The 26,892-nt window shown below is 40.4% G+C and overlaps 1 protein-coding gene and 1 long non-coding RNA gene across 4 annotated transcripts in view; both read right to left on the bottom strand.

Moving 5' to 3' along the window:
• The window catches only part of grid1b (glutamate receptor, ionotropic, delta 1b), a 627,414-nt gene that overhangs the window by 546,453 nt on the left and 54,069 nt on the right, over window positions 1-26,892 (bottom strand). The gene's annotated exons all lie outside the window — the stretch shown is intronic.
• LOC146704041 (uncharacterized) lies at window positions 22,834-25,901 on the bottom strand. Of its 2 annotated transcripts, XR_014922050.1 has the most exons (5): window positions 25,628-25,901; window positions 25,150-25,185; window positions 24,641-24,791; window positions 24,184-24,269; window positions 22,834-23,583 (listed from the first exon to the last, which is right to left on the bottom strand). It is a non-coding gene; the product is annotated as an uncharacterized LOC146704041 (long non-coding RNA). The 2 variants fall into 2 exon arrangements; XR_014922049.1 differs by having other exon boundaries at window positions 25,150-25,901.

Here is a 26,892-nt window from a genome sequence, read left to right as displayed (position 1 = left end):
AATTTGACTATATCTTTGGCCACTGCTGTATCTTAAGTTAGTAACCTTTGATATAAGAAACAGGAAGCACCGATTCAGGCAGACCTTTGCCCTCTGCCTCTGCGATTCTTTATGGCCACTCATGTTCACGTGTTCTACCTGCATTCTGTATTTCTATTGGTCACATGAATGTACATCACACTGAGTCACGGTCAAAGCTGAGCTGTGTTGATTTCTGACCACGCCACTCACTTCCTGGCCGGTGCATTTTCACTGTGCTTAGCTCGATGCAGCAGGAAACGTTTGTCTCTTCTATCAGAGATCAATAGAAAAGAGTATTTCAGAACGCAGCACGTGACGTTTCCTGTGTGAAAAGGCCTTTGCGGCGGTGCTCAGAGCGTGCACGACTGGTTTTTTGAGCCAAAGGCTTCAGGCTGCTGCTTATACTCCAAACCGTTTCCAAGGATGTCAAACAACTCGCATGATGTCTCAGGTTTGGTACTGTATCGATTCGAGAATAAAAATAAATGATAAAACTCAAATTATTGGTACTGCACTTCATGACAGAACTGCACGCGTAACATTTGATGCAGTTTTCTAACAAAGACTGTTTTCATTGCAAAGTCTATATATAGGGTACTTGAGTCTTAGCGCTGCATATATAGAGTATGGGGTTAATCAGCTGAATGCACCTGATCCAAACAGTCGGCTGTGGACAATATCATTGCTCTGAATGCTAACATGAATCCTTTCTATCACTGAAAACATCTTAATGGATGTTTTTGTTTGAGTGACTCCATCACAAAAATTGAACGTAAGCTGGGGTCCTGATTTTACCACCATTATAGTTTTAGCATAATTTTACATTTAAATGACAAAGTTATGGCAAACACAGTTACCACAGCTGCACGGCTGACCTCAGCGAACTTTTGTTCTAGTCCAATACTGAACTAAATGAGCTGTTACGCTATTTTCCTTGTTTTTAAAAAAGAGAAACAAAAGTAGAAGTCTGAAATCACGAGTTTTCACATCACCCCCCAAAGGCAGTACTAACACACACAGCTAGTTAGCACGTCTAAATCTGTGCACTCGGTCTCGTCACAGGCCTACGTTGTCAGAAAAAAGGTAACGACGATCCCTGTGCCGGTATTTTCTATTCCTGTCCAGTCACATCCATCCATCCACACATACTCTCCCATTGAATACACACTTTGGAAGATGTGAAAAGAAAGAGGAAGGAAATTTCAGACCGAGTCTCGTGTTAAATGAAAGGAACGGCAGCAGAAAGGCCATGAAAGAAGAAGACGACTGGATGAAGATGATAAAGTTGAAGAGCAAACGAACACAAAAAAAGCATCTGCAGGATTCAAAGTAAGAGTTTAAGAGACCATTTTAAAGCAGCCAAGAGCCTAGTTTAGAGCCAGTTTAACGACTGAAATAAAAGAAGCGAATCTCTCGGCTCTTGCCAGTTTCCGGAGAACAGATAATTAAAGCTGTGAAGCGATAAATGGGCAGAATAACAGAAAGGACAGCAGGTTAGCCCTCGGGACACCAGTTCAGGTCAGATCTGACTCCTGAAATATAATTGTCTTATTATCCGATAGGAAGTCTGAGCTCTTTCCAAAATTTCTTAATTTTGAGTTAATTGACTCATCTTTTATAAATCCTTGCCTCGTCTCCAAATTGGACATGAACTGATTATGTGTCTGTTATGAAACCGACGTGGACAAAATGTACGTGTGTGTAAAACACTGAAACGTCACTCGTGATGGTTAGATTTACATCTGCACATACAGAGTATATGCGTCATATAATGAATGTCATGAAAGAAGCTAGAGACTTGGTTAGAATGGTAACATCCAGGTTTTAACATTATGCTGAAGGTTAAAGACGGACACCTCGGAGACTGGTTCTCATGTCCCACGTGTCATCTTTATTTTTAGACTCATTTAGTAAATGTTTTTGTCTTGGATCAAGCTGGTTTACATCAGAAAACAATAATGGAGACAGCTGCGTTTGTTAGGTTTAGGAAAAGGAAAAGAAAAACTGCAAGTTTGAGCTTCTTGTCGTTTTCCCTTCAGTTGAGTTTTCTTTGTTTAGCAGCAGTGATAAATCCTAATGTAGAGAGAAAACCCAACATCCCAGTGATCTTTGGGGACAAAAAGATTCGCTTAAAATGGGAAGATTCTCGAGGCTGTGGGATGGCGGCCATCTGCCGTGACAGGTTGGTGGGTGAACGTGAGATTAGAGAGAAAACACGATGCAGTACGGTCGCAGCACGTCAGCTTCTAGCTAGCGCTGCAGAAGAGCAGCGAGCACACAGATGGAGAAAGAGGACGGGAAGTTTTGCTTTGGGGAAATATCTGTAAGTACAATAACTTGATTTAAACTTGCTATAAAAACCCTGCAGGCCTGCTCATTGGTTAGTTTGCAGTACTGTGGTGAAGTTCACAGTAGTGCTGTTTATGGTGTTAGCTTACACCAAAGACAGCAGACATCTTTATATTTACGGTGATGATGCCGATTAGATTCACTCATGAAATGTGACTTTTTAACATCATCGTTACTACGGGTGGAAAAATCATCCGCACAGTTCATGAAACATCGGCTAATAGTGAATATAGGAACAGTAGTGCAGGTCAGCTGATCACAGCCTCTCAAAATAAGTTGCACGACTGGTTTTTTCCCACACTGCACTGCTGCACTCAATCCCAGGATTCCCCCACCTGCCAAATCCCACTTTAACCCCAGCTTCTGCCTAGTATCCATCAATATCCTTCGTGGGTGGGTAACCGATTTATTAAAGCTTCTGAGACTCCCGGCAGACGCATGTGGGCCCAGGGGCATCACAAAAACACAGAGATGTGCAATTAAACAGATTCAAATGCAATATTTCCAAAAAGGCCATCACCCATGGCAGGGACACCTTCACCAAAATCAAAGAGCAATCAACAGATGCATCTGACGCCCCCTCTGCACCCTCTCTGGGAATATCTTTGCTCTCGGTGGGGGTGGGCATTTTCATAAAGATAAAAAAAAGAGAAAGCTGCCTCTCCCTCCCCTCTCGAGCTGCAGAGGCTGGAGCTTGGCAGCCGCCTCTCTCACTATCCTAATGAGAATTCAATCTCCCTTCAGCACCTCCATCCTCATCGTTCTCTCTCCACAGTTCTCAGGCACATGCATTTATTCATTTATGGGTCTCCCTCATCCATCTGAACCATTACATCTTATCTTTATATTACAGTATTTTATACGCCTCGCTCTTTGCCTTGCTTCTCATTCTGTAGCACCGTTTTGCAAACTGCCTCGCGCCGTGATTGGAGCTTTTCCTCCATTGTCCTACATCTGACCATAAGGTTAATTTGGGAAGGATTATTGAATCCATCCAGCAATAACACCAACTAACCTTTGAATTCCCCAAACTAATACTTAAGTAAAACATCTTCCAGATGTATTTCCTGTGGATATCCTCGACACACAGATCCTCCCGAGTGGTTTTAATTTTCTTGCGGCGACCGCACCGTAACATCACGTTTCTGTGCACGACTGCCACGTTCCGATCTAATTATTGCTTTTTAATAGATTTGTTTTATCATAGCTGTCTGCTTAAAGGTTAGCCTTTAATAAATAAATGATAAATGGATTCCCCCTCGGTTTACACACCATCCCGGCCAGCTCGATCCATCGCGGCTCAGCAGACATATAAAAGCACGTTTCTCTTGAATAAATCCACGTGAAGTGACACGACCGCGGCTCAGAGAAGAGCAGCGCCACAAAGGCTTCTTTACTTTCAGAGGTAAAGAGAGGAGAGAGGGAGAAAAGCTCCCATCTTTCACTGCTTCTGAGGGGCTCTTGCCTGTAATTGGGGTTTTCTGCAGTAATCCAGCTCTGATGGCTACTTATCCTTCACGGAACAAGCAGCAGCCATCTTGGTAATGAGAGGCCACGCTGCCAGCTCTGACACCTAATGGTTTTGCCTCATGAAGCAAGTTGTTTTAATGACATCAGGAAGTCCTCACCTCCAATCCTGACCTCAGAAACAGACTTTTTTCCTTTTTCTTGGCTTCTTCTTGCTTCTCCTGCGACATCAGAAATCTTTGGTTACTTTTAAGTAGCGTAAAAATCTACATCCAGAGACTACAAAGCGCTGCCAGCATGTTTGATATGTCTTTAATATAATGAGCTTTAACGACCCCTGAAATCATTAAACTGCAGTTCCTGTTAAATAATCTGCAGCAACACAGGAGTATTTCTTTCAGCGGCACAAAGGAGGTGCAAGGAAAAAAGGATCGGAGGAGGAGATTGACAGGATTACTGACAACAAGCTTTTCTGCTGGCTCTATTGACCGAGCTCTTCAATGAAACAATCACTGTCATTTTGAGAAGAGGGGTTAGTCGGTCAGAAGGGCTCCCGTTCTGCAGCAATCAGGAGAGGAAAAGAATGAGCACGCCTCAACCTGCGGCTCGACGGTGCCACAAAATTGGTTTCAGATTGTAATTTTCCTAATTTCCCTGCATGATTCATGTATCAGACACGAGTCTGTGGAGAAGCTGAACACTTTCCCCCCAAATAGAGTCTTAAAGCTGATTACTGTTTGCAGCAGCTCTCCACACATGATTAGTGCGACTTGTTGCTGTGCAATGTCACAGAACTTCTGTGATTGACACTTCAGGGTTCTGCACTTCGTTTAATACATTTTGAACTCGCTGATAAAAGATTTCTGCGCACATCCTGAGCACATCGCATTCACCGGACCGAGGGAGCGATTCTGCCGCTTTTCATTCATGAGAGCGTTTCTTTGGACATGTACAGCTGACAAATAGCTGAATAATAGACCCAACGGGGGCGCTTACCAAACAGGAGAGTTACTTTATTTCCCGTTTCACTTATTTTCAGTTTTTTTGCACAATGCACCTCATTTTTTATTAATTTGACATTTTCTTCATGAAAATCTGGGTGAAATTTGACAGTGACAGTATTTAATATGGTTTGCATTCAGAAATAAAACAGACCTTTGAAAGGTTGTCCTCAAAGAAAGTTCTTAATTTAAAAAAATGCATTTTATTGTGAAACATCTTAGTTTGAACGTCCTTCCCCTCGCTCACTTCGGCATAACTGTCATGTTTTCACAGATACTGTCAACAAAGCGTTTCATTGGCTGAGTATCATCATGTGGGATCAAAGCACTCATGGTCAGTGCATTACACACAGTGATGCTGTAAAGCTGTGTTCATAAACATGAACTGTTGGTTTTAATATTAACAAATATTTCCATATAGGGGTGAAATATGATGTCTTTAAGCATCTTTATAAGAACTCCAATCTCATTGGTTATTTCTTTGTCTCTCCTGCCTCGAAAGGAAAAAAATGCTCTCGTTCCCATCAGCTTTTTACTAAAAAGGGTGGCTCCACCATCTGGTCGTCTTGAATGCTTACATTTTTAAAAAAAATATAACAAAGGCTCGGTGGCACGGTGGTTAGCACTGTTGCCACACAGCAAGTTCAGTTCCACCATGAGGGCGGGGTCTTTCTGTGTGGCGTTTGCATGTTCTCCCCGTGTTTGCGTGGGTTCCCTCCGGGTACTCCGGCTTCCTCCCACCGTCCAAATACATGCAGCTTGTGGGGATAGGTCAACTGATTAATCCAAATTGCCCATAGGTGTGTATGTGAGAGCGAATGGTTGTCTGTCCCGGTGTGTTGGCCCTGCGACAGACTGGCGACCTGTCCAGGGTGTACCCCGCCTCTCGCCCTATGACAGCTGGGATAGGCTCCAGCACCCCCCGCGACCCTGAAAAGGATAAGCGGAAGCGAATGGATGGATGGATGGATAACAAAGGCTATTTAATTGGATGGTGTGTTAGCCAAAACTGTGGATTGTTGCCTCAGGACAACACCAAGCCTAAAAGCGAGAGGGAGGAATAATTTGAGACAGTAGTGATCAACAGGAAGAAAAAGATAAGATTATCGTAGAGTCTTTCTAAAACTAAGTTGAACCAACAGCAAAAGATTAGCAGATTCTCAGAGCAGCTGATTGATAAAAGCACTGATGAACCCTGATCAGTTAATCCCCGTCTCACACAAACATTAACCACAGGCAGTAACTGCTAATCCACTTCCACTCACTCTGTGTTTACCCACTTGATCGACTGCAGTTTTTAACCCTGCAGATTATAATCTGACAGAATTGTGTCTATTGTGCGTCCGTCTGTAGGTTGGTGCGAATTCTGGTGTCTGTATGCGCTGTATCAGTGCAGCAAAGCCTCAAACAGACCTGAAACAGTCTGCTATGCAGGATTCTCAAAAACATCTGACCTCTCAACTGAAATAAATACATAAATAAAAGCATCATCTTCAGCTTCGGCCATCACAATGCTCTTTCCGGCTTTGATTTCTTCCACAGTTGTTTATTACAGCTCCCCTCACAAGATGCTCTGCAGGGCAAATATAATTTAATATTTCTGTGCAGAACGCTGCAAATCCCCTCCAACAGATAAAAACCACATTAGTGTGCTTTAAAATTTACATCAGGCTGTGAAGGATGAGCAGAACTATTGCTTTGCAGATCCATCTCCTCACTAAAGATATATTAACTTCTTAATAAACAAGGCTGCAGGCAAACCACCTCAGCCACGCGTTAAAGAAGCAGCATCGCTTCACAAACTGGAAAATATTAATCATTCAGATCAAGTGTTATGTGTATTTTCGCCTTCTCATTGGACGTGAAACTAACCTTAACCCTACTCACAGATGTTAAAGCAGACCTATTCAGCTCTATTTTGGACTCTCATATAGTAGCTTTGGATGAGTCACAGTTCAAAATAATCCTTCTTTACCTTATAGCCGGCCTCAGAGCAGCTCATCAGTCCACACTGACTGAATCAAGATGCTTTCCACCCTCCCACCTCCTCTCGTCTTTTAATTTGTTGCCTGTGGCAAAACAAAAGGTTTGAGCCACGGGTGGGTGGGGCTTCTTTGCTAACAGCTGGAGGTATGTGAGGCAGAAGAGCTCTCTGTGACATCATGCAGAGCCAAGAGCAGATACAAATGTGTGAATCTGGGTGTTTAAAGTGTTCTGCAGCCTGAGCTTTGGCTCATCTGTACACTCACTCACCACACACTTTAATCTTAGCATCCTACAAAAACAGGAAATAGCAGGTCCTATTGAAAGCTGCACAGAAGAATGAGAGTTTATTTAATACATTTATGGTTCACCAAGTTGGCCAAATAAACGCATCTTTTGGCATTTAATACTGAAATGAATGTAATTTGTATCTGTTTTACGAGTATGTGGTGGGAAACCTGCTGCAACAGAAAGCTTTAACGATTGTATCATTTTGTAACAGGTGGTGACTCGTTGCAGGTCTGATTCATACGTTTTTGTGAAAGCAAACAAAGAGTCTTTGAAGAGCATCGTTCAGCACAGCCAGATTTTAGATTGTAAAACATCTCCTGACAGCCTGCTTTAAAAAAAACCCACATTTTCTAACTAACATTACTACTCACAACAAGTCTTAACAAATTCAGTTGAAAAAGTTTTCCACACGTATCCTTAACGGATGGATCTGGAAAAACAGGCAGACGGGAGGGGAGAACACCGCAGAGTAAAGAGAAAGACGGGAGAGTGATGACGGAGGTTCAGGTGGAGGGAAGGAAGAGGAGAACGATGATGGATGGGGGGAAAGAATAAGATGGAAAGATGACAAGTGTGATGTTGGGAGGGACGGTGGAGTGAGTGAGTGGTGTGACTGTGAGCAGCTGCAGAGTCTCACACATGCACACACAGCTTCTTTTGCAGTCTGGCGGTTACTCGATTCATTCATCTGCAGCTGAAGCTCCTTTAGGCAGTGTGTGTGTGTGTGTGTGTGTGTGTGTGTGTGTGTGTGTCCGCCTGGCAGAAGCAGACTCACACATTTACTTGACTTGCAGACAGACACAGAGAGACTGATATGATTTTGCGTCCCTGTGATGAATCTGCGTCTTGTTCAGATGAAAATAAAATCTACAACTGCAGGAGACGCCACCATGATTACACTAGTGGTACCATAGACTGTATAGAAAAGATGGCCACAGCTTCCAGGCCTGTAATTTGTATCGTAAACAATCCCACTGCTCATGTGATCGACGACCTGAGTGAACCTGATGGGTTTGTGATGTCAGGAGCTAATTTCAAGTCTTGAGCACAACATCGTGTCTGCTTTGTGACCTATGACCCCCACCGGGTTAAAGCATGTGAAACTTGTGACTGACAGATTATTAGGTAATGAGTGTGCAGATCTAACAGCGCGACAGCAGAAACACTCAGCTTTATGTTTCACAAGTAGCGACATCAATCTTTTGCATGCAGTCAGTGACTGATACATAAGCTCAGTCCCTGCTGGTGACTCCAGGAGGCTGCAGTGCTCATAAAGCCGGATAGAAATTCATTCTAAGCCTGAGGAAACAGATTCATTTGATTTTGAGAGACGGCCATGCAACAGAGGATTCATTTTAGGCTTAAAATCCATTTTCATTTATTTATGTTCGTGGGGCTGAACCGTGCTGATGATGTCACATATGCAGACTCTTAGCAGCTGCGTGGAAAAGTTTCTCTTGTGGAAGTCGAGTCATTCTGCTTAGGATTAAGACTCCTTTAAGCAACATGCATCGAAAAAGTATTGCACAAATATGCTCTAAGAAATATTCCAGCCCTGAACTACAGAGTTATAATTGAAAGCAGGCCAGATATGAGTAATTACCACAAGAGTCTCCCACATGGTGGTTATTAATGCGTGTTTTGGTCACACGAACTTAAATAATTATTTTAAATTGAAAAAAGTCTTTGTGTTCACCAAAGAAACAGAAAACAGATCAATTGAATGATCAGTGGCTTGCTGATCACTACATATTAATGTATCATTTTACTTTAATTGTACAGAAGGGGCTTTAAATACTGGTCACTACAGGCAGGGATCAGTAGAAGCAAACTGCATCTCTATTAAGATTGAAATAATATTCTTTATGTGGTCCATGAATAAAGGCAGAGCCACATCAACCTCAGCACTCAACTCATTCATACAAGTGATCTCCATGAGATTGTCCGTATCTGATGACACGCAGCGACTAAAACCTCGACTCTTTAGCACCTCTGGTGCCGATTCCTGCTCACAACAAACACGCATCCATCCAAGTACGCTGGTTTGAAAACGCAAAATAACCAGTGCTGACATTGGCTCGCTGAACACACGCTGTTCTCCCTGACAGACTCACAATCCTGCAGAGACATGCCCGGGCCTGATGCAGTTATACACACACTCATGACATTATGAGCAGGCGTCGTAGCGAGAGCGAAAGGCCAGCGCCCGCCGTGCGGCCAGCGCCCGCCGTGCGGCCGGCGGCGGTAAACCACAGTAATCATCTTTCCACATATTTGCCGGCACACAGACGCTGATAAACTGAAGTAGCTTTAAAATGGAAATACTCAATAATTTACATTTCTGTGGAGTGCCACAAGCGGCACAGCTGATTGAACTGATTGATTCGATTTTGACAGCTATTCAAAGCTGGAGGGAAAAGTTATTCGCCACGTATTGATTGATGAACCCCGAGGAAGCAAACGAAAGATTCATTAGGAGAGATAAAGCTTATGTTCGTTTTACAGTTGCAGGTTTCGATCGCTATTTTTGTTCCTTTCTGCTAATTATAAAGAAGACACTTGAAGTGCATCTTTACCACGATAATTGTAGTGATGTATTAAAACTATTGTGGATTTGCTCCATTAAGATGATGACGCCTTTCTTCTTATGTGAAGTGCTTCCTTTGCATAAAACTGATGAGTTTTATCTTTGAAGCTTGAAACCGCTCCATGTTTCAAATAATCAAATAATAAAGTTTTTTGTTTAAAGGAAGATCCAAATGCAGAACAGCAGAATGCTGCGAGTATCGAGGGAACCAACATCAACTTTTCTAAAGATGCAAAAGCCCAAAATGGTGAACATGGAAAGAAGCCAGGCAGGAAATGACCAGGAAACAATGGCAGTAGCTTCCTTGATAACTTAGTGACACTGAGATTGTGTCAATCCCAAACCCAGGTGTTGTGGTGTGAGTCAAACTTGGGTTGACTTTCTCTTCCACCAACCCTCCATCTCCAAATGTGGATTCATTTATTTTTGGCCTTTATTTGCTACATATGAGAGTGAATAATTACACAACAATTAAATAACTGGGAAATTTCTGTTGACATCAACACAACAGGTCAACAGATCAACACACAAAGGCCCCAGATGGCTAACCCCTGCACTATCATGCTGCACACTAAGGGAAATAGAAATGCTATAATGGTAACACCTTGTATTAAACCTACATAGCTGAACAAAGGTTAGGGTGTGATGTGATGTAACATGTTTGAATCTGTAAATGTCAGGTTGTCAACCACCAAAGAGCAACTGCTCAACTCTGAATCGGGTCCCAGCAGCCTGTCCTTGGGTAAAGTGTACATGCATCAGGAAAAATCAATGATTGTTAGTGTACTAACAATTATGGCTATTTTCCCACAACAGCATAAAACAAATAAAGGGCAGGAGCCAATATTAGGAGGCTGAGGTGAATATTAATTCAAAGAGAAAGAACAATGCAACAACAAGGCAGCTGAAACTGGATTTAATTTGATATTAGTGGCCGCTGGGTGGATGTTTATGAACATCTGTAACGACTGTCTACGGACACACATGAGTTGGGGAGGAACATTTGCATATAACCACCAAGCTAAGTCCATCGATAATAGACTGGGGAGAATTTCATACAGATTAGATCCAATTCAATCTACTAGATGGATGATACAACGCGTTTCTGTTCATCAGAGAACCTGAAACTGTATTTCAAGCACATGCTTCATTTTTATGGATTGTAATGCAAATGAAGAGACCAATTCAGTCTGAAAAGACACGTTTGCTGCCCACCAACACACTGCGCCTCAGGTTTAGAGCGATGAGCAACATTTAACGCCCAAAACATCTGTATGATGAGAGGATCGCATTCACACTGACACCAAACTAACACCCCAACAGTTCCTAAGAGTCGATAGTAAATATCAGGGAAATGTGTGCAGTTGTGCTGCATACAAAGCTGTGTTTGCTATTAAAAATCACTTATTGCAACTTTGAACCAACTGTAAAAATACTGAATTTGTACATTTAGTGCTTGAAACATTCAGTATTATCTGCTCATTTTTGTCTTGGACATAAACCAGTTAACCACAATATTAAAACCACATCTCTAACTATTGTGTAGGTTCCTCAGTGACGCCTGGTGTGTGGTACCACTATCCTGGGATTGGACATGTGGATCCTGGTGGTTATGGGTCGCTCGACCAAACTGGGACCTGGAGACTCAGGTTTGAGCCGTGGACTCACTGATGGAGGGAGACACTGCCGGTATGTTCGATCTGCTAGAATGTTTCAGGTGGTCGAAGTAAGACCCGCATAAATGCTGGGACACAAAGTTTTACAACAGGACACAGCAGTAATCATATAATCAATGCTGTCCAGCTTACCTGTGTGCTGCATCAATGCTGAGGCCTAGAATTTAACATGATACATGATTGAAGCTCGCAACACCCACCAGGTCTCTAGAAACCTGATTATAAGGCCATGGTTAGGTTCATATCTCCCCCTACGATATATAGAAATGTGACTACAGCAGAACTTTCTGAGTATGACTTTAACACCCTTTAGTTTCTGTAACTGATTGTTTAGCATGTCAGTAAAGTGTAAATTAGCCCAAAGTGGTTCCCCAGTGATCTGGTGGAAGTTTAGTTTTTTCAGCAAAAGTTCGATAAACAAAACTAAACACAAAGGTTTTTTCTTCTGGAGGGAACCTCTGTTTCTGAAGCTTTTGCTACTCAGTGTGAGGCTGCATCAGAGTGAACAATGACAGGACACAACAGGAAGAGGCAACAGCAGAAAATGACAGATCGCGCCACAGAAAACACAAAGAAGCAGAAAAACAGAGGGAGGATGTCCCATCCTAATCAGTCATGTCAGGCGCTCCTGCCTTTTCATCCAGATAATGCATCTCCATTCAAGGTGAAGACATCACCTCTGACAAACCAGCACTTCCTGCCAGATTAATTTCTGCAGACTATCCCTTTAAGTGCCACTAGCCCTTACATTAATCCAGCCTGAAATCAAAAGACGGCACTTTTACTAAAAGAAAAACCCACAACAAATAAACACCACCATCAGTAAAAATCATGGCCGTCTCTATCTGAGCGTGAGGACTCTGACGTTTACCAAAAGGCACTTTATCATCAACATCTTTCAACAGAGATTGAAAGAAACAATGGCTTATTAAAGAATAGTGCTTTAGTTTCAAGAAGAAGGCCACTGTTTACACACTGTGGAGGTTGTTAGCAGTGAGAAGGACTAAATGTGGACTGAAACTCTGTCAGAGTGCCGTCACTTCATTTAACGGCCACGTCTCAAAGTCAACAGCAATCTGAGGCGATGAAAGTCAAGGAGAAACACTCCTGTTCCCTACATTTATCTCTGAGGTGGCTGGAAGAAAGACACTCGATCCACCACTGCTGCCTGAATGTACGAGTCGCTGCATAAAATATGATCCAACTTCAAAAACCACAAAACTGACCAACCTTTGAAAGTCAATAGTGGACTATTTGAGTGCATGTGCGCACATTTTATCACCAGAGACCTTACTGCTGCTCATTTTCCATGACCTGTGGTCAGCATTTGATTGCAAGCCAGCCACTGTTGTCCCTTTATAGCGTAATATCAGACAGACCGTCACCTTGTACACTCCATCCCCATCTGACACAGTCTTCAGTTCGTGGGAACTAGATTTTACCTAAACCATCAGTGGAAGCCAACAGATTTAACTCAATCTAATGTATCTGACCTCAACATCTACCAGGTCACCATCACCGAGTCTAGGCTTGGGGGTGGATTAGCCAAATTTAGATTAGAAGACGTAACGTTCACTTAAGGTCAAACATTTTAGTATTCCAGGTTTCTATTAAAAACTTTGAGTGTGTTCCAAATAGTAAAAGGTTCTATGAAGCGAGGTGCATGTCAACCTCACCTTAACATTACCCATAAGTTTTATTAAACGCTTAAAATGTCAAAGACATCCAAAAACCAGAGATACTGAGCATACATTGATGTAAGAAACAGAAATGCAAGAGTGGAAATAGAATGTTTGACATTTTTAGCTTTTTCAATAACTGTACGAGTTTAATTGCTGGAAATTAACTCTGCCAGCAAACTAAATTATCAATAAATTGGTCTTTATTAAGCATCCACTTTTAATTCTTGTGTTCAAATTTCAAACATCAGGTGAACATTACGAGATAATTCTCCCCGGTTGCAGCGTCCATGAGTGCACCAATAATAGCAGAATGTGTTAGAAGTGAAACAAATGTGTGTCGCCTTTATTGCTGCTCAAAATAAAGCTTCAAGTCCAGTGCAACAAAATCCTGTTCAGTTAAGGTTCATCACAGCCGGACCAAACAAACCGAGAACACACGAGAAAAGCTAAAAAGTCCAAAGAATCACTAAGAAGCCATAAATTTGAAACGTCAAGGTTCTCTACTGGAATAGTATTTCTAAAAAGACAAAAGAAAAGACAGTCCAGCAATCTGGAGAAAAAAGTCAAAGGACTCATGAAACATAGATGAAGCCGTCCCCCAGCAGAGTCTACATTAATTAGGTAATTAGTTAATATCTGGAATTTAACATTTTGAGACAGTGGAGCAGGAAATGTCACTTTTTCCCCTTATGCTCAGTTTGGTATCCAACATTTTTTTAAGCAGAAGCAATTAGGTTTTTACTGCTTTCAGGAGTGAAGGCATTAGCAAATGGGTGCTGAAAAATCAATCTGAATAACACAGCGCAATGAAAAAAATAGTGCCGGTTATAATAGATAACATAATGGAAAACTATAACTGCGAACATGCATAAATTATTCAAAATGCTTGAGATGAGTGAGGCACTTAACCTCTGGCTGGCTTCCAGGTGCAGGGGAGGGAAGGACTACACAGTAATTTTGACTTCAGTGGTGGTCCGATGGCATCCGTCTCCATATTTAAAAGAAAAACATCCTCGAGTTCTCGGTTTTTACTGATGTTTTAACAGGGTGAATAACACTATTCTTGAAGCAGCTCAGTAAAGTCAGTGGTTCATTTGAAGTACCCCCAGAGTCCTGTCAGCCAGACTCAAGATCCCCTTCATCAACTCCGCCTCTTATCCTCGGATATTTTTAAAGTCATTTTCTACCACTCCCGTACTTTTCACGAGGTTTTAGTTGCATGTCATAGTTCTCCCCATCCTTCTGTGTCTGCTTTCCTCTCAGCTTCATTGTTTCTTGTTGTTTCTACACTCATTTGGATTTTCTGACCTTTTGTTATTGTCATATCTGGATTTTGGTTCATCAGCTTTTTAAATAAAGCTAGTTGTTTTATTCACTGTTCAAGTTCTGGTAAATTATGACTCTCAGGATTTATCTTTGGTGATTGCATTCAAATTAAAATTCATCAGTTATGGACTGTTTCAGGTCTTTATTCACAAATATTAGTTTGTTATTTCAATGATTATTCCATTATGGCTCCGTTTAACAGCCTTTGTGATGAGTGAATGATTTCCAGTGTTTACTCGTTATCTTTAAATAACAATTGTGTTTCTTTATACATAACAAAAAGATCTTTATACATACTTTTCGACTGTTAATGATGACAGTTTATTAGCGGATCAGGGCTGCAACACTGTTAGCTAACAGTTCCACCTCCTTATCCAGGCTTCAAGTACGTATGAGGAATCCGGCTTCTGATAGTTACATGTTGAAACAACTTTTAATCACAATGTTAGCTCGCGATTTTAGTTGTTTGTATGCTAACAGTTTTCATGTTCGATACCTTAAGTAGAACAGTTTCAAGCTAATCTATGCTAATAGCAATCAAATTGAACTGTCCACTAGGGCTGTTCGATATAACGATATATATCGGATGACGATATACAAACGTCTATCGTTTCATTTTACGCTATCGTTCGTTTCGTGGTGTCACAAAATAAACTGTTTACAGCAATATGTTTTCACCGTTTTGATGTCACTGTAGTGGCTGTATTCATTTCTTAAAGTTCTCTTTCTCTTATATTTAATATAACCACACTACGGACGCACAAGCGCCTGTTTTTATGCGTTGTCGTTAGCAACAACGACGGTAACAGCATCGCATGTCCGCTTGTTTATTTTCCACATAAACCTTACAGAATAAAGCTCAAGATCCTGTTGAGACTTTTCAAAATAAACTGAATCACGTGAAAGATGCAGAGTATTTACGGATGAGAATTTAAAAAAGAGCCGCCAGGTGCTAAAAAATAAAGCTTAGACTCAAACGTTAGAACAGGCTTTCCCCCGCAGCACGCCGTGTAATAAATACTCACAAAGAAAACAGCGGCCGTTACAACTTATGTCTAAAAATGTATCGTTTCATGCATCGGTTAAAACACTCGACTCCAGCTACACGACGCCCAGCTGGAAACACTTCACGCAAGTCCAGCTGCCCGAGATTCACAGAATTAACAGAAAATGTTAAATTTTTGTGATTTAAATCGTTATCGGGACGATAGATGTCTTATATCGGGATATGAGATTTCGGTCATATCGCACAGCCCTACAGTCCGCCATTCTTTCAGATGGCTTTATTATTATGATTATTCTTCGTTTTTGTCTTTTCTTGTCCGTTTTTATCATTTCTTCTAAAATGACTGAAATCTATTCAATTTGCTCTTGAAATCAAAGATTCAGAAACGGGGATCAGGTGTGTGACCACAGTCTGCTATCAGTTTGAGATGAAATGGGGGCGGTTGTGTAATAATACAGCGATCAACCATGATAAACAACAAACGGCCGGTTGTTGTCATCTATATCATTACATCAGCCAGCGGTAGAGTGGCCAATTACGAACTCCAACTGATTGCAACATGTCGGCGATCTGTGTGACAGTAATTACCTGCTAACAGCTGACCAATTTCTCCTGAAGTGATTACAGTCAGTCTGCAATTGTTTAGACACAAGTTGTCTGAATCAGGTTACCTGTGCAGTCACCTTGTGGTCAGCAGTGGTCACAGCAACCGCTGGCACACGGTCACCAACAGCACAATAAAAATTTAGTGCAACCACTGATTTTTTTTTGCTAGTTGCACAGATGTTGCCATTCTGTTTTTGCTCTAGTCTGACTAAAGCTTTCCTTTTGCTTACTCTTAGTTAATCTTTGTGCTCCACTCAGTTATTAAATTGTTATTTCCGGTTTTACACATTAATTGAGCTACTCTTCAAAGATTTCTTCGGGGTGACATGTAGCCCTAATTGGTAATCCTAGCTTTACTGCATCAGATCCTCCTGAAGTTCCAACGGCTGTCCTGACAATAATTCCGATCCAATTCCGATTACCAAGTGAGTAAATAGCTGAAAGTTTGAGATGATTTAAGATTCAAGACGGAGAAATATTTGAGCCTCACACTGATCGACGGAATCCATGTACACGTGTAATCTCCAAGTCAAACCAGCATCTGTGTGCGTGCAATGCATAATAGAGTGAGATGGCAGGAGAGGGCTTTGAAATGAGGCTAGACAAGACATCACGTCATGCTGAAAATGTATTCACCAGTAACAGGAGAGCAACATCAAAGGGTGGATGGAGAGATAGATTAGAGAGAGACCCTACTCTCCTCTGCCGTCGTGTATTCCCATCTTTTGATTTAATCATTCTTCTTTTCAAGTCTGACTCACACTTCCCTCACCTCCCAGTCTCTCTCTTTGCTAGTCTTTCTATCCATTCCTACATATCCATCCATTTCCTGTAATAAGACTAAAGGCAAACTTCACAAAGGCCATCGGACATAATGTGTGTGTGCAGGCACAGACCACACAAGCACTGACACAGATCTTTGCATTACCCATATTACACACGGCTGAGTAATAGGTGTGAGTTTGTGTGTCATCCTCCAGACTGAATGTGATTTATTTGTAAAACACTGGTTGCCTTCTGGCTGTTAGTCGATAAAGTGGTAGACTAAGGCTGCACACCCTTTAACGATTTGTCACACACCATTGCCGTGATCCCCACGTTAATTACCCAATTTACAGCCAAACAGTATGCGCACTCGCAAGACGAGTTTTGGATAAAAGGTGAACAACTGCTGGATGCTTATTCATGTTGGCATAATGTCCCTCTGTGGTTCCTCCTCTGTTGACAAGGAACTAAACAAAAGTCCATCATCTCGGTCTGTCGTGTCACGACATACATGCTGATGGATGCAAAGGTCTAAACAGCCAAACGCTGTTAAAGCAAGCTGCGAATGTCCCACAGTGTGTGGGAGTATTTGGATCCCACTCAGTCAGGAGTTTCTGATCCCGCTTTCCTGCTGCTAAGACTAATTTCCCTGCAGAAACAGCATCTTTATAGAGACATAAACACTGATGTGTCTCACAAATCAAGCGTGTTTGAGACAGTTTGTCACTGACAAACAGAAAAACACATTTCTCACAGCAGATGGGAAGGATGTGTTTAATATGTCTTACTTGAACCTGTAACACAGCTCTAACTGATTGGCCGGGCAGAACCCGTCTCAAACCTCCGAGCAGCAGTGAACACTTTGCAGATTAAGTTTGCTACGAAATGTCCTTGTTTGTAGAAGCAAAGCATATTTGTTTTTATCTAATAAAAGTTTAAATAAATCCTATCAATGATTAATGGCTTGCTATTTATAAGTCATGATTTGTAATGGAATAACTACGTAGGTATACAGATGTTTGTTTTCAGCAGCCTTCACACGCCCGTGTTCCAGCGTTACCTCACACACGATTATCAAATTTTTAAAAACAGCCTTTTTTCGCAATTGTGTACACATGACTGAAAACTGAGCCCCAGTTTCTGCAGCATATACTAATGAAAAAAGCCATATATTTAGCCCTTTGAGTGTCTGGGTCAACACTAACAGGCTGTTTTTATTATAACCTCAACATGAACAAAACAATAATGACTCCAGGAAATGATTGCTGTTCCATGCTGTTCTATGATTACCAAAAATATAGAGAGATTCTGCACAATGGTGTGTACTGCTCCCTTTACAGAACAATATATATCTAGAATAAGTGGGAGGTTGTCTGACCGTCCTTAGAAGACTCTAGTTTGAGAAACAGACACTGACAGGTCCAACGTTATTACAGGATACCTGTATGAAGGAAAGGGAGTAGTACACACCAGGGTTAGTCTCCTAATCTTCACTTCTCAGAATAAAGAAACACTTTCAGGGTAAAACATTCTGAGAACAAAGCACGAGAGATTTCAGCTTTGCTAGCCAATCACAACAGTTTAGCTTTCTAACACGATAACCTGGTAAATCTAGATGTTATCCAGTCACTGACAGTTCATATGATGCTCATACTGCATCTTATGATGTAGTTTTGCCTTCTGTGTATGGGCACCTGTCCATTGGTCCATTTTGCCATATTACCACAATAATACACACACACACACACACACACACACACACACACACACACACACACACACACACACACACACACACACACACACTCTAATTCCTCTGAGCTTTAACAAGCCCAGAATTTACAGTTAAAATGGTCACATTCATAAATCAGTAAAAAATTACAAATTGACACATCTGTGCTTTTTTGGAAACACAGTATCTTCCAGTAAAGGTACCCGACCCTCAACTAGATCCATCCTGTCAGCATCACTGGAACATCCGCTGACAAATTTCAAAACTTCAACACTTCACATCATAGCCCTAAAAACTACACCTGGTCTTTCCATGATTGCTGTTGCTACATTTGTAATTTGTTACATATTGATGTACAAATATTATAAGATGGTATGAGCTGACTTTGTTTTACATTCAGCTCTTGTTTTGGGCCAGATTTTAATCGGGATGTCCTCTGTGTACATCTGCTTCATCGTCTTTCAGGCGTGTTTATTGCTTCCCAGCTTCAGTATAAACAAAATCAAATATGGCCCGGCGTGTAAATAAAACCAGTCGTGTCCAGCTGGTTCTCACCGCCCCGAGACTTCGGAGCCAGAGCAAAAATTTACATCTAGATTGAATTAAATGGATGGAAGCTTATTTGGACTTTAGTTGCTGAAGGCAGCGATACACACACTCCACTCTCCCCTTGTAGATTTGATAAGGTGTATATATATCCATCCGTTTCTCACACACACTTAGGAATCAAATGAAGCAGACTTCATAAACATTTACACAACGCACTGAGACAAAACATCTTTTTGTTCACATGAATATGCTGCTGCTTCTCCTCCTCTGCATCAAATAAGCACACAGCAGCACACACACACAAACACAACCAGCTGTTATTGAGCACGCCGGTCACACCGCACAAACATCACAAATAAGTTTTCATCGAGTCACAAAGCACAAGTCAGACTGCAGCGAGCGGCGGCTCAACGACTTTCCAAAGAGTTTATAGAGCCAGACAGCACGCTGGTCTGTCGCAACGCGTCACGCTCCACATGCGAAAAAATAAATAAATAAATGCTGCGGCAAAAATAACAGGATGCTCTCAAAAATCTTCACCAGGAGGGAAAACACAAGTTTCAGTGCTTTGTGTTTTCCCTGCTGGATCCTGGACTCCATGTTAAGTGCAAAATATCAACTCGTTTTTCAGCCAACTTGATGTTTACAGTGATGCTCGACTCCAGATGATGGATGATTAGCTGCCAACTCCCTGACACTCTCCTGGGCTTCTTTGTGGCTTTAGAGAAACAGTTTCTCCAAAGGAACGTCTGCTGCAGCGTTCATGCTGAAGATCCTTTTCCGCCCAACAACAAACTTAATTTAGACATGTCCTCTGCCACCAGTCATACCATTGTCTGATTACCAGTATAATCAGCCCACTTTCTAAACACACCTTAAAATTGCTATTTGTGGACCAGGGCTGCCACGATTAGTCGACTATCAAAATCGTCGACGACTGATTTAATAGTCGACGCGTCGTTTGAAGCTTTGTAAGATCACAAAAGACGCAGGAATAATAGCAGGATTTAAGAGTGTAATAACGGACTGTAACAGAAGATGGCAGCACTGCATGTACAAGGATGCCAGCTGCCGTTAAACCCCGAAGAAGAAGAAGAAGTAGCTGTGTCCCAGAATTCATAGCGCGGCCCTGCTCAGTTGTCAACAATGGCGGCAGCTAGTTAGTTTTAACTTTACTCTTATTATTCTTTCTGGGTCACAAAATAAACGTTTAACATATTTTCAGGCGAGAATGTAGCTGTGTAAACCTCAAATATCTGCTCAGTTTATCAGGACACCACATATTTTCAAAAGTGCTCCGACGTTTTCGGAGACGTCTGTTACCCACTAGCTCGATAGCGAGCCGGGGGCTAGGCTAACTAGAGCCGTGAGAACACCGGACTCCCGGCAAATCGTTTTCAAACCCACCGCCGTCTTTCGCTACTCAGGTTAAACATGATATATGAGTCACTTAGATAACTTAAAATGTTATTGTTTGGCTTTTTTTAGTATTTTATTTGTTCCTGAGTAAATCGGTTTGGCTGAGATTAAAGTTATAGTTTTCACACAGCTGAATAAACCAAGCAGACAGCTGATTATCAGAAGTGTGAGATGCTGCAGAATTTACTCCGGTGTCCTGTTATATTTTAGATAGCAAGGAGTTTATTCAACTTCACCGAAACAATCTGCAAATTTCATTAAAATCTAATAAACTATCATCTTGTCTTTATTTTTAGTTAGCACCTTAAACACTTAAAGCTGTAAGCTAATGATAGTTATATAAGAGCAGATGTTGCTGGTGCAATAAAGCTGTACGTTTTACGTTCAATGGATCTGATTAGTCGACTAATCGCAAAAATAATCGGTGACTAGTCGACTGTCAAAATAATCGTTTGTAGCAGCCCTATTGTGGACACACTTTTCCAAGATAATAAAAACTGACTAAAAGAACTACCAGCTTCAACACCCACGAGACAAGTAAGACTCGATTAAGAGGCTTTTAAGGAAGGTCTGAAGATTTTAGTCTCAAGACTTTAAAATCTAAACAAAGAAAATATTAACAGACTTTAAAGTTGTGTCTCCATCAAACCAGCTCTAAAGTCTTTAAGAATACCAGAGGAGCCTCAGAGATAATGAGTGAGCAAATCGAAGACTTCAGTACCTGTGAAACCTGTGTGTGGGTGGCTACATGTTGAAGATCATAAAACAGATGCAGATTAGATGAAATGTGGAGATTAGGAAATCCATTCATTTTCTACAGGACATCAAAAGGAGAAGAAGCAGGCCTGAATGAACTGGTGGACGAGGGAAGTGACCATATACCTGTCCAGCTGGACTTTATAACATTTTATATCAGCATTTAATTAAGTTAATTTATGACATCTTGTAGGTCAGACTGTACTCTGTGTTCCTAAGATTTAACTTTCTTCTCTAGCAACATTTACAATCAAAGACTAAATGCTTCTTTTTAGAGCATTCAGTCTAAACTTCCCTTTAGACTTTTAGATAAGATACTACAACATTTTAACAGTTGTCATTGTTCTCTATGTCCACCATCTCTAATTTCTGGCAACTTGTACCAATGAATAGCAAAATGTTGAATGATGTATGATGGATAGGAAATATACAAGAGAAGAAGAGTCCGCAGTGTCCACTAATGACTAGCTGTCAGATACAAATCAACGGGCAACCAGCAAATCCCTTTAAATGCACACAGGGTCTCAGATCATCATAAGGCAGCAGCAGATTGTAAAAACAACATCTGAAGTGTAGTAAATATCAAACATATGCAATCTTTATTACATTTTCTCTGAAAGTTCCATCATCTTTAGCACATGATGTTGACCAAGCAAAAGCTGAAGTTTTTTCTCAGTATAATCGTCTCTTTTGCAGCCCAAACCTTTTCTTGTACACAGGCTGTAATGTCACCCGTATTAGGTTCTTCAAGCCATGTCCTACTACTTCATGTTGTCTTAGAAATAAGACATTTTCTAAATCATTTACCAAATATCTTTAAAATGGTTTCTAACCACATGAACAAAAATGAGATACACACTGAAAAAAATATGTTGTTGGATTTACTTAATTCAATGGTGGACATTTGTTGCACACAGATGTTTTGCTTCGGCAGCAACTTAAACAATTGAGTTAAATTAACACAATTTATTCATGTTCAATAAACCTGTGCAATTTGTGTTGATAAAATGTGACTTAAACATGTTTTGATGAAGTAATTTGAGCTCTTGGAATATTTTAATCCTTCACAATTTTCTCACGTTATCCCAACACGATTCAATAACTTTTACCCAATACTCCTTGGTCACTTAAATACTACATGTTATCTTCAAATTACATTTTGCTATTATATTCTAGTATCAAATACACAATTTTCAAATGGAGGCCTTATAACAGATTGTATTGTTCTCTTCCAAGATGGTTGCTGGCATCCACCAGTAACCTTTCAAAACAAAATGTCTAATTTCACTGCATTGACAGTAGGTAAAGAATTAAACTGACATTACTCCTCCACTGAATCTATATAAATCAACAGTTAAATAATGTCAGTTCTTCCGTGTTCTCTGGAATCAATCACAGTAAAGAAATTAGACTGTTTCTTTTGAAAAATGTTGGGAAAGAACAATACAAAACATTCTATTTAAGGCCTCTGACATCAAGATTCAGTTAAACAACAATTATAACTAAACAATTTGAGGTAATGTTAGTTTCCATTAACATTAAATTAGGTTACTGAATTGGCAAACACCTTCCTATTAACACCTCCCATTTTACCCCAATAACTAAAGAAATTAGCACTTGCAGGTCAAAACCTTTATTCAAGAGACGCAAAAATAACATTGATACAGTGACTGTCAAAAATTACAGCACTGATCATACTGTGACATCTTGGTTCAAAACAGCACACTTAGAAATATTCAACGTTCTTTACTTCAACTGAATGAAATTGAAAATACCATTTCACACGACCCATATGGGATATTTAGACTGCATAACTGTTCACGCTACATCTCTTCACTAGTAAAAGAAAGAAAAAATACAAAGAGAAATTTAAAAATGCTGCCAAACAGACAAACAGAACTTGTACAGAGCAAAAGGAAAAACAAACAACAAAAAAAACGGCTTGTCCTCATGGCAGTTGCAGAGTATATAAAAATGAACCCTGCGATCCGTTCCTGGAATTGAGCTTCAAAAATGCAGCAGAACAAGTGTGAGATTTAAATGTCCTCTCACCTAGAGCTGGTCACCTCACATGCATAACAGTGAGCTTCGTTGCAGGAGCAGTTTTGTCTTAGTTGTGAGCTTTTCTTGAGAGCTGAGTTGCATCCAACTCCATTACCACCCTTTGAATCACCTCAAAAGTGTAGCAGAGTTGTGATGGGTAACTCATGTTGAAGGAATAAAAAAGGTCCAAACAGCATGGCTACTGCAAAGGTCACGTTATCCAGATCTTGAAGAACAACATCAGAAAAGTCATTGCCTGGCGCATCTCTGGAGACAGATGTTCATTGTGGTTTTCTCAATCTGTGCAGTGGCCTCAGTCAAGTCCTGGTTAAACACAAAACATTTCTTTAAGATTCCTTTTTAAACTCATCTCTTTTGAATCTACCAGTTCTAATGTTAGAGTAATTTAAACCAATGCAAGCAACATAGTAAATAGCTATAGCCAAAGAGTGGCCTGCCATGCTGCCATTCATGGTCTAACAGAGTTTCTAAGAGAGGGTGAAAAACATAATAATTTCAAATGCTTTACATTAGTTTTTGTTAGAAAGACACCGGCCCATCAGAAATCCAGGTTATGTCACTCAGAAGATGTTAGAATTTAGACTTTCAGCCCCACAATTTGGTTAGCTGTTGGTCAGTTGGTCTTTTTTTTTTTTTTTTTTTCAAACAAAAGCTAATGTAAATATTGGGGGGATTTTTCTTTGTTCACTAGAATGACAAATTTAAAGTTTTTTCACACTGATGTGACCCCTAATACAGGGGTGGGGCCTCAAGGGCCGGCGGCCGAGTTCACTACCAGGCCTCATGTGAACTTCAAATTATTAAAGAGGACTACTGGTCCTAACCAGTCCAATGAGGATCAAGTGGATAACTAAATGCATTTTTAAATGTTGCAAAGCCACAATCTACTCATAAAACACTCACCATGAACTCCTGCACCAAGATGTTGCAATTGTCTTTCACACAGATGCGGAGCACTTTGATGAGGGACTCCGAGCATTAATGTCATCCTAAAGTATTATAACAAAGAAAACAGAGATTTGTGAACTTTTCAGTAGCACAGAAGAAAATGATCCCAGACAAAAACTCTTGACTTTTTAAACCAGTCAACATGCAACACCAGCATCTACAAAGCAATATCAAAAGTTCCTGTTTGACATCAACTTTATGGATATATAGTTTCCAGAACATTTATTTTTTAAAAAAGATAAATTTTTCTCAGTGGGCCAGTAAATGCATGACGAAAATTATGGCATCCTTTTAGTGGAATCAGTACTCACAGGTAATAGTTGACGGTTTCAATGGATGTAGCATAAAAATCTTTTACTGACCTAATGCAATACATATACACTTTGTAGTTAAAGAATTTTAAAGTTCTTACTGTCATAATGGCAGCTACATCCATTAGCTTTGTGCCCTGTTCCCCCGATCACTTTGCAAACACTTTCAGCAGACTGCCAGAGAGAAACTCAGCTCCGTCAGAAACCTTGACTGTATGCATGGTTGGGATGCACTGGAATGCTGCATTTCATCTGAAATGACATAAAATTATTTTGAAATAACAGCAGGCACTGTGCTTGGTTAATCAGTAATGTTTTGTTGAATAAAAACTGTGTTTCCAGATCTTATGGGATTAAAAAAAATTCAAAGATGTTTGTTTCTGATTTGCAACCCAACAACCCACAAGTTACAACCTCATTTCAGTTCAAGTGTGCATTAATGCGAGTCCAGTAATCACCTTTCTGGCAATACATACAGGTATAAGATAAACCTATGGCAGATTTTGGATTTCTCAGTTGTATTAATAGGGTGAGTATGCATGCACCTAATAATTATAAAAAACCTATTATAATTAAGTTACAGAAACGAAAATAGAATATACTTTCTTACCATAACACCTTGAACCCACAATCCATCAGCTGACTCCTGGTGAAATGCAGAATAGAGGTCATCTCTCAATGTGCAGCAAAAAAAACAAAAAGAAAAGGACAGCAGGTGAGGGCAGGAGGGGTAGGGATGTAAGCTAGCATAATGCCGCTGATGATATTAGCTAAAGCTGTTCAATGTCCAAAATCTCACTAACACCACGGTGCAGTAAATACACAATGTAACTGAAGAGTCAGTTGACAAATCTATTCACACAGAAAACCAAATTATGTTATGAGTGCCTCGTAATTAGGTTTAATGTGATATTACGGCTCTTGTGCCAAAGACAAATTCAAATGAAAAAGCGCCAATTCTTTGACAACAGATAAAACAGCAAATAAGCTAACGGCTCTTTTTTAGCATGTTACATGGCGACACTCTAGACGTTTAACTACATTTGGCTGAAATATGGTAAAAATTAATTCAAAAAATCAAGACATACCAAAAACGTAGAGTTGGCTGCTCGACTTGACTGAGATGGATGCCTTTTTTAAACCACGATCCAAAGCCCGCGAGATGAAATCACGCGTGGTTTCACGAGATTTAACGTTGCTATCTTATTAACTTACTTCACCTGAACATGATATGAACAATTTAATACACCCTTTCTGCATATCATGTAGTTTTTACACTATATAGTTACATTTAACTTTAAAACATGAGGCAATTGTGTTAAATACATGCAAGATGCTTACATAAATCCAAGAGATGGCCAGTCCCTTTTTTTCAGTGCAGGGTCTTTAAGTTGTGTGAATTTGGAAATAGACACCCTGTTTTAACGGAAACTGAAGGGGGGTCAGTTAGCGAACACTCTTGACAGCACCTAGGGAATGTTATCTTCCAACGATGCCAGTTTGGGTGTAAAAGCTCAGCTGGCCGTTCTGCGAGTCCTTCAAAGTGTCACTTGGCTTCAGTCTGTTCAGGTGGAAAAGTGCTGAGCAAACACAAAGGCACAAAGTCAAAGGTTGACTTTATTATCTCATTAACTTTACTTTTTGAAGGACTTCCTGAAGCCAAGCTCTAATGGGCTTCTGCTCAGAATAAAAATGGCAATAAAAGGTGTGGAAGTGCAAATACTGTACTGCTGGAAGAAATTAAAGGAAACCTGAGTAATGACTGCATGAACCAGCACAAAACATGGGTGTAAACTACAAATCTGTTTACACGTTTCAGCACTGACTTTTTTCAAATCCTATTTTTGACGTGTTTATTTGTTAATTAACATGTGATTAGTAAAAAACAAAAACATGAAATTGAGTGCTAGTTTTTGCTTGGATGGATGAAATATTAGGTGTGCTAATACTTTATTTTTGACTAACAATTACTACATCAGTTAGTTTTATAACATTAAATCAGAAAATAGTTCTTATTCTTATTTACAAAGTATAAATGATTTGCAACTACACAATAGAGTTACTTTAGTATAGAATGGGAAAGTATAGGAAACATACTTTAACAACAAATGAAATCAAGTTGAATTCACTTAAAATGTAAATACAAACCAAGTCACCATTTATCAGTGATGGTTCAGCACTGTCCAGCTAACATGTCGGGTGAGCCTGTGTATGGAGGCTGTTGCTAGCTGTACAAACAGAAGGTTAGCTGGATACTCTCAGGGAGTTAGGGGTAGTGCTCGTCTTTTGTTTGGTTTTTGTTTCACACAGGGTTTAGGTACCTGGAATAGCTTATTTTGTTTGTTATTTTGGC

Source organism: Copadichromis virginalis, linkage group LG8 (assembly GCF_057382275.1).
Source record: "Copadichromis virginalis isolate Kocher_CV1m ecotype Utaka linkage group LG8, C_Virginalis_male_GT1.1, whole genome shotgun sequence".
In the NCBI taxonomy this organism is placed as follows: domain Eukaryota; kingdom Metazoa; phylum Chordata; class Actinopteri; order Cichliformes; family Cichlidae; genus Copadichromis; species Copadichromis virginalis.
Note: the sequence above shows the minus strand (reverse complement) of the source record. Positions and strands in the feature narration are given on the sequence as shown.